The sequence below is a fragment of the Lissotriton vulgaris genome, chromosome 10 (assembly GCF_964263255.1).
Source record: "Lissotriton vulgaris chromosome 10, aLisVul1.2, whole genome shotgun sequence".
In the NCBI taxonomy this organism is placed as follows: Eukaryota; Metazoa; Chordata; class Amphibia; order Caudata; family Salamandridae; genus Lissotriton; species Lissotriton vulgaris.
In genome coordinates, this window is record NC_141698.1 from 524,329,100 (window position 1) to 524,338,117 (window position 9,018).

The window sequence follows — 9,018 nt, forward strand, 5'->3', positions numbered from 1 at the left end:
ATCCACCACCACCATATCCCCCAGATCCACCACCACCACATCTACATGTGTGTGGCTCTGTGTGTGCAGGTGCAAATGCAATGTTCTTGGATTGTTGTCACAATAAAATACACCGAACATAATCTTCACAAAAGTTATTTACAAACGTCTAAGCTATTGCCATTATAAATTACAATAACTTTTATTTAAGTATTAATTATTTACAAAATTAAAAGCCATTGTTATTTGTAACATCAATACATCTAAGTCACGTAAATACAACACACATTGCATTACAAATGCTATAGGTGTCACATTTGCAAAAGTTAAAACTATTGACATTGTAACTGACAAAGCTATTAATTTTGCTACTTTCAAAACCAACACATAAATAAAAAGTGTCATTTACAATACCAATAGCTCAAACTTTCCTAATGCGAGACCTATTGCATTTCCAATGCTTGTTTAATTAGTAATTTTGATGTCTCCTCAATATGTTTTGCGCCCTTGCATGTCGCGGGTACTTGGGCCATCCACACAAGTGATGTATAATTTTTAACTGGAGACCTGGGCGTGCGCTGGGTGGTTGGAAATTTGTGACAGCCCAGTGATCCCACAACTTTCCCACACAGAAATTGGAGTTAAAAAGTTCTTTTTTCAGCTAAATTTGAGCTTTGCAGGGCATTCTGGGTAGGAAAACGTTGGAGTGTCCACGCAAGCCATACCTCCCTGGACTCCCTCAGATGTCTAGTTTTAAAAATGTGTGGGTTTGGTAGGTTTCCCTAGATGGCCACCGAGCCCGAGGCCAAAAACCCAGGTGACGCCCTCTTGCAAATCCAGCTTGTTTTGTGACAGGTAATTCTGATGTCTCCTAAATATGTTTTGGGCCCTTGCCTGTCGCAAGTACTTGAGCCACCCACACAAGTGGGGTACCATTTTTTATCAGGAGACCTGGGGGAACGCTGTGTGGTAGGAAATTTGTGTCAGCCCGGTAATCCCACAACTTTCCCACACAGAAATTTGAGAAAAGAGTGATGATTTTTTTCAGCTAAATTTGAGGTTTGAGGGGATTCTGGGTAGGAAACCATTGGGGGATCTATACTAGCCATACCTCCCCGAGCTCCCCTGGGTGTCTAGTTTTCCGAGATGTGTAGGTTTGGAAGGTTTCCCTAGATAGCCATCGGGCCGGAGGCCAAAAACCCAGGTGACACCCCTTGCAAAACCAGGTCGTTTTGTGATTGGTAATTTTGAATTCTCCTCAATATGTTTTGAGCCCTTGCCTGTCACGGGTACTTGACCCACCCAAGTGAGTAAGGTGCCATTTTTATCGGAAGACCTGGGGGAATACGGGGAGGGAGGAATTTTGTGGATCCACCCAGATTCAATAACTTCGTCACAGAAATGTGAGGAAAATGTGTTTTTCTTTTTACAAAGTTTGAGGTTTGCAAGTGATTCTGGGTAAGAGAACCTGGTGAGAGCCACACAAGTCACCCCCTCCTGGGTAGCTCTGGGTGTCTAGTTTTTAAAAATGTATAGATTTGCTAGGTTTACCAGGGTGCCAGCAGAGCTAGGGTTCAAAATCCACAGCTAGGCACTTTGCAAAACAAGAATTTACAATGCAATGGTTTCGCCTTTGGAAAAGTTAGAGCTATTGGCATTGTAAATGACAACATTTGTATTTATGTTGTGCTTTCACATGACCACACTGCAAGTACATGCCCTTTCTAACCAACCTCTTCCTCGCCTTGTAGCGTGATACCAATCCAGAAGAGCACTACAACCCCCCCGTTCTGCTCCCCCCCGTTCTCCCCCCTATAAGGGACACGAAACGTTATACAAAGGAAGTTTCAATTGCAAGAAATCCGAGAAGAAAAATGCAATGTATGTGCCCAGTGATGCAGAAGCACGTGCTCGGAGAGAGCTTGTTTCAGTTCCCATTTTTCACCTTAAAAAAGAAACTGACGAGTGTGCACACTCAAGCTAAGTGAAGTGGGCGGGCTCTTTCGTACTAACAAGACTTAGTGCAAAACGCTAAAATGCGCCTACTTTGAAAACACGTCCACATACGAGGATGAGGGCGAATTAATAATGTTATGTTCCCTCGTCCTGTAGTCCTTCCACCCACCGCTCTAACCTGCACCGGCCGTTCCTGGCTAGGCGGGAGGGTACCCCTTGTTTGGAAACGGACACAGGCCGTCGGAGTGCTGCTGTGTCGTCTGCCTCATTCCTGGTCCCTCAGTTAAAAGCAGTACCAGCTAGGATCTAGATTTGGCTAGCCTTGTAACATTACCTTGGTGCTGCATTCTGGGCTCCGGTTGCATCATGACTGATGCTTTCTAAAGAACTCGTTTTTTTATTGTATTAGCTTGTGCTTGCTGTTAGCAGCATCCTTGCCCAGGCTCATTGTATCACTCTGTCGCCTTTACTGTCGCCTGGTAAGTACGTAGCATGGATGCCCTTGGCAGTTGTCCCTCATAGTAGGGCGCACCGGAGTAGGTGTCTGTCAAGCTGCTGCTGTGTATGTGAAGGGCTTCTCCGTCAACCAGAGCACAGATGCTGCTGTGTCGGGTGTGGGGCGCCTGGTTTGCCTTAATGTAAGGAATGCAGCTTAATCCGAGTACAAGGACTTTCACTGGCACCCGCGTAGCCCCGTTTCCTTCTCTCTGTAGTTGGCAGGTATCGGGGACAGTACTGTTACCCCATCTCCTCCTTTCGCTTCCACCGGTGGGCCCCTCCGCTTCTGAATGCCCCCCATCTGATGCTTGCGCTCTGATCCCATTGTGCCCGCACACACTTTGTCATAAGGGTTCAGTGTCGGTGGGAGTTTTTGGGTTATGCTCGCTGGGGGCACATAGGTTCCAATCCATGGCTTGCACCCTTATTGGCCCCTGCACACCATAATGCTTCCTCTAAATGGTTGCTTCACCCGAGCCTTAGCGTTGCTCTCTGTAACCTTTAAGCATTGACACACGGAGAGTTGAACAGCACGGAACCAGAGAAGCAGGCAGTCCTTCGCGGCTAAACAGTGAAACGATCGTTTCTACCGGGAGGACATGACGCACCGCCCCTGGTTCCCTATTTTTAATGAATATGAAAATACCCGATGAGGCTTAAAAGTGGAACATTGATAAGGCTCAGCGCTTCGATTTCAGGATATCTAACCGGTAGCTCAACCTGGATACGCAATCACATTAAGGAAATATGATGCCAACACTCTAAACCCAGAATATATACCGTTACAACAGAATCAAATTCGAATATATTCAAAGGAGAGCACAAAGGGTGATTTAATTGACCCCAGAATCACGACAGATAGAACGTGTTGTATTGACAAAGGTGGATAGAATTCAAACCAACCACCGAAACGCGTTGACGCATTCTCAAGTATAATTCTTAACTCGGATACCTGTGTTGATACATTATACTATGGTGCACAGAACATGGGTGTCAGATAGAGTTTGAATATACGCCTAGTACTGTACAAGTTTATGTCTCACTGTTGTCTGTCTTTTTGTATCAATTTTGCTGGTCAACATTGAATCCTATGTGTTTTTACTTAATTTCCCCATTGTTTCAATTGTTTTTACTTGTGTTAAGTGGTGCTATTGTCCACTTTTTAAAAATATTGTGTGACTAATAAATTGTGGCCTTTTGTTTTATATATGAATTGTGTTATTGTTTCTGTGCACTAAGTTTATACATTTTACATTTTGCTCAAGGGAATTTTTCCTGTTTACTGGTTGGTTAACCCTACTTCCCTTGATCCTTGTTAAGGGGTACCTCTCACTATTTCTCACACGGAGAGTTGGAGACAGACCCTTGTCTGCTGTCTCCTGGACAAATCGAACGAGACCCCCACAGGGCTGCATAGACTACCTGTGACTAGCTGGCCCCAAGTTCTGTATTCTCCTGGGTGCGAGATGAGCTCCCAATGCTGCAGCGGTCTGAATATTCATCGCTCTGAATCAGTAATCTGTTGAGAGAAAAGGCCTACGTGTCCTGAATGGGAGATGCGAATGCTAAATTGCCCGCGATCAAAACAGGAAGCGCGGCTTATGCTAGCGGAACTGGGTTTCACTTCAGTGCTTTTGTATGCAGTCTGGGTATCTCACCGAAGAAAGGGAAGCCACAAATTAGTTGCGTGGTAATTGTTGCACGATTATGAATATGTAAAATCGCTACCTTTCTGCTAATCTAGAAATAGTGATTAAGTCATGCCGGTGCTCAGACCGAAATCGTTTTTTTGCACTACTGGACCTGATTACCAGCCCATACCCCCGACGGCCCCGGGCGCCTGCTGAACAGAGCTTGGTGGCGATGGCGAAGTGGCCGGCCCGACTTGCTTCCTTGGGAAATGGATCCAAAAACAAAACAAGTGGGGCCGGGGCCAGAGACATGGACAGCGGGAGGGGGGTGAGTCGGGAACGGGCATAAGGACAGCGGGAGCGGGAACGGGCACACGGACAGCGGGAGGGGGGGTCGGGAAGGCTTCCTCCGTTGGCGGTCGGCCGCGGAATGGCCAAAACAAACCTGGACAACAACAAAAAATAAACCCCGCCCACGGCCGCGATGACAATGCGAAAAGGGTGGAGAGGGAAGAAATCGCGGGAACGCCCACAAATCTGGTCCGGCCATGACGGACAGATCTATGTTCCAATGGCTAGCCTCCATTTATGGAGCTAGCCAATGGAACAGAGGGCGCATTCCAAAGCCACATACTGTTCTCATTAGGTTTTCACCTTCGTGAAAAGCCTGTGCAGTGCGCAGGCTTTCACTTAGGCGAAACCTAAAAAGGGTCAGTTTTCACTGTAAAAATGTGGTGTGTCTACATTGCGTTTTGGGCCGTTTCCTGCCGTGGGCACTAGGCCCCCTCACACAAGTGAGGTACCATTTTTATCAGGAGACTATGGGGAACTCAGAATTTTAGAGCAACTGTTATTACCTATTGCCTTACTATGCATTTCTGCCTTCCTAATGTAAGAAGAATGTGTAAAAAGAAGTCACTTTGAAAAATGTCCTACAATTCAAAGGCTAGTATAGGTAACCACAATTTCGGAGATGTGAAAATTGCTACAGTTTCTAAACTCTATAGTTTGTGCCCATTTCGGAAATACATAGGTGTCTTTGATACCCATTTTTCACTCTTTATATTTTACCAAATGAATTGCTATATACCCGGTACACAATGAAAAACCACTGCAAGACGCTGCTCAGTTATTGGCTCTGGGTTCCCCAAGTTCTTCATGAACCTACAAGTCCTGTATATCCCCACAACCATTAGAGTCCAGCGGGTGTGACAGCATATTGCTTTCAAACATCAGTAATACTTAGAAGAAGTAACAGGTGAAAACGTTGGCACAAATGGCTTTTTTTCCCCAAACTCATTTTCAATTTTTCTTATTTTCAACTTTAGTTTTTATAAAGAAAACCTCGATGGGTCTACTCAAATGACCCCTTGCTGAATTCAGAATTGTATCTACTTTTCAGAAATGTATAGCTCTCCGGGATCCATTACTGCTTTCACACCCAATTCTACCACTAACTGGAAGGAGGTTGCAAGCACAAAAAGTATCACAAATAAGCTATTTCCCACTAAAATGCCAAATCTGTGTAAAAAATGTTGGTTTTCTGAAAAAAAAGTCTGCTTGTCGCTGAAAGCTGGGAAGATGATTTCAGCACCACAAACCCTTTTTTAATACCCTTTTGCAGGGGAAAACCAGACACTCTCTTGTGCAGCACCTTTACCCCATTCACACCTCCCCCCCCAAAAAAAAGTTTAGCTGTATTTTGACTAATTTCGCGGTCCCCTCCAGGGGATTCAACAATCCCAGGGTACCTTTAAAATCCCTATGATTTTGGGAGAAAAGGGTGTGGATACCTTATGTGGTAAAAAAGTTACAGGGGCCTAAGCACGAACGACCCCAAATAGCCCACAAAAACTTAGCACGGACCGGCCTAGCAGCGAAAAGGCTAACAAAATGTTATCTATAAAAGTACATCACAAAAGAATAACAAGAATTTTTTTTTAAAGTAAATTTCACATTGTGCAAAGAAATAAGCGTTGGACAAATTGAAGAGAGTGAATAGCCAGCCTTCCTAGGGTAATCAAACTTGAAGTACCAATACAGTCAGTATGCTTATTATCCAAGTGCTTGTGTTGAAACCTGGTCTGCTGGAAAATTAGGGTTGGCGATGGAGTACAGACATTGACACTTACTTTTAAGTAACTTTACTTGCACTGTATAAAACCAGAATGTATTATTTGAATCGTGGTGCAAACATGGAAGTAGAGATTATGTACTCTAGGGCTTGTAGGCTACCTCCAGAAGTAACTAAATTTTGCTTGCAGTGTCCCATCCAAATAACATTTCCTGGAGCGGGTCCTACATTCAAACCACCACTGGTTGTTAGGGATTTGAAATGGCAGTTCTATATAAAGCCTGGAAATCAGGACAAACGCTGCCTTACTGAGCTGGAGTCCCCAGTGCTTTAAATGGGCCGGTACTCGCCGGTACTGAGTACCGGCACTTCCACATTTTTTTACCATCAGTACCGGCACTTCTCTGGAGCCAGGGAAGAGTACCGGTACTGTGATCGACAGCAGGGCAAGCTCAGGTTAGGTTTCTCTTCCAGCAGGGCTAGTAATTAACTCGGCTGAAGCAGCCTTTAGCAGATTTGCTTGCGAAGATTGCAAAAAGCCCATTTGAATGGGCCAAACTGCAGGGGGTTCAGAGGGCTTGGGTCACACTGTGATTAACAGGACAGGGTCTCTAGACAGTCCCTGCACTGTGAAGCAGGTGCGAGCGACCAAGTACACAGTGCGTGTGCAGCACAATCAGAGCACAGCAGGGTGACGTGCGAGACAGCTGTGCTGTAGTGTCAAAGGTTCGGTCTGATGAATAGTGAATGTATAGCGTAGTGAGGGAAGTGCACCATGCATTTGCAGCACAATGATATGACGTACAACTATTCTGTTGTGCAGTAGTGTTCAGCATTGAGTGCAAGTCTAAAAGAGTTTACAATATAGTAGGTGTAAAACAAAAGGGGTTTCTAAAGTAGTTCGTGTAAAAGAGGAACTGTGCCCAATAGTGAGTGCGGCGCACACCGAGGCCCTGATCGCGGAGAGTCTAGAAAGTGCAGGGGGGAGACACTGGGGCTGGAATTCACGATTCTTGTAAATCACTACCATTTTGAGCAAATGCGAGACTCAGTTTTCAGAACGGGTAATAACTTCGTTAGTGATTTATTTACTATGTCAAAAACTGCAGGTTTTCCCCAATGCAGTGGACAAACCCACTCACATTTCCCACCTGCTCTGAATAGTGATACATGTGAGAGAAGATATCACGGCGGGTCCCTGTGCAGTGTTTGATGGGGGAGTACCTCCCTGTAGTGCCCCTGTAGCTAGGGCGATGCGCACATGGCCTGGGCACTCAAGGAGAGACACTCAATCACTGGTGGAGAGTGGGGAGAGACCTCGAGGTTCGCAGCCCCTTTATTTATCCCTTCATCCGTACCCTGTGTTTGGGTGCGTGTGTCAGCAGCTTAGGGTAACTTTGAAATCATCGCCCTGAGGCGGCCATTGTCAGCGTGGAGTTCCTCTGGTGTTCCAGAGATGGGGATTATCTTTTCAAGCTCAGAGTAACATCTTCAAATGCTGTGGCTCCCACCAGCTCCACAGGAGGAAACTTGGCGCGTGAATCCATCAACACTAGTGCTTGTCGCCCATCGGGAAATGCTGGGAATCCGCACTGGCGTCTACCCAGGACGGCTACCCCTGACCTCTGTAATAACTACAGTAGGTCAGCGCCTCCCCCCTTCAGCTGGCAGGACCTGCAGTTCATGACCAGGCGCTTGAACATTCGCTCCAGTCAAGGAATTTGATGACAAATGAAAGTGGGTACAGCCCCACCTAGTCACTATGTGCAGTAGAGTCTAGTGTCGAAGGACTGACCGTGGAGTGAGCCTGGGTCTGGAAGGCACCGGCCAATGCAATTGGTACAGAAGTAATTATGTATGATCAAATGTTGCCCTTAGCCCCGTCCACTTGCCACACCTCTATTTTAATGAGTACCTGCACTTATTTGCCCCCATTTAAAGCACTGGGAGTCCCACAAGCTAACGAAAACACCATAATAAAATGATCTCCTCTCATATAACCCCACGAAAAGAGGCTTCCATGTCCACAAGTTCGTGTCCTACAGTCCTAACATTTTTACAGAGTCCTGTGTCTCCCACACCCATACCTCAATGACCGCCGATGCTGCAGCTGCAAAAGTATCCAATTACTTTAAAAAATGACAGGTGTGCACCGTTCTTCCCGATAGCAGCTTCAGTTTTCGATGCGCAGTGCGCGAAAAAAACGACAAAATCGCGGACGCACCACGAAGGTCAACAATAACACTGCGTACTCAAAACACGGTTAGTGTCGCAGCCATGTGGTTGAACCCAGGACTGAGTATTTAGCGTAGTAACCGTGGAGCTCATGAAAGGGCTTGTGCTGAGGACAGATGTGGGTGGGCCCGCAAGAACTGACGTGAATGTGACGAAAGTATAGACCGGGTGGCTATCGCATCTAGCAGAGTCGCGTCACCTGCACCTTTACTGTTTAAAAGAGTAACACGCAATCTTCGTCTGCCTTAGAACCAGCCCCGACGCGCGCAGGGAACGAAGCGAAAACGGGGCATCAATAAATTCAGCCTCATAACCGCGATCAAACTTTGTAAGGACAAGATTAGCCCGTATTGTCAATACTTCCGGGTCGCATGACTGCCAATCCCATGGCTGAACTATTTTGCAGATCGTTTGGGAGTGGGCGGTGCTTAGAATGTGTAAAGTGAACTAGGATTGGAACTTTGGCGGCACCCAAATCTGATAAGTCGATGCGTGTCTCTGCAGTCAGTTAGAGCCGTTATACTCTACCTAGGTTATTTTGAGTGAATAGTCGCTCTTTAACAAGTTTGCATAGAGTGTAAATGTTCTTTGTAGATACATTTTAGTACTCTGGTGTATTTCTATGGCAGGACGGAGGCGAGGATT

At 45.9% G+C, this 9,018-nt stretch overlaps 1 protein-coding gene across 2 annotated transcripts in view; it reads right to left on the reverse strand.

The window, feature by feature from the left end:
- The window catches only part of MRPL28 (mitochondrial ribosomal protein L28), a 223,541-nt gene extending 215,029 nt beyond the window's left edge, over nucleotides 1-8,512 (reverse strand). The window contains exon 1 of one of the 2 annotated variants that reach the window (XM_086941368.1): nucleotides 8,226-8,512. The gene's annotated coding sequence lies outside the window, so the exon portion shown is untranslated. The remainder of the gene's footprint in view (nucleotides 1-8,225) is intronic. The other variant, XM_086941369.1, reaches the window with a different exon arrangement.
- Between the last annotated feature and the right edge of the window lie 506 nt (nucleotides 8,513-9,018).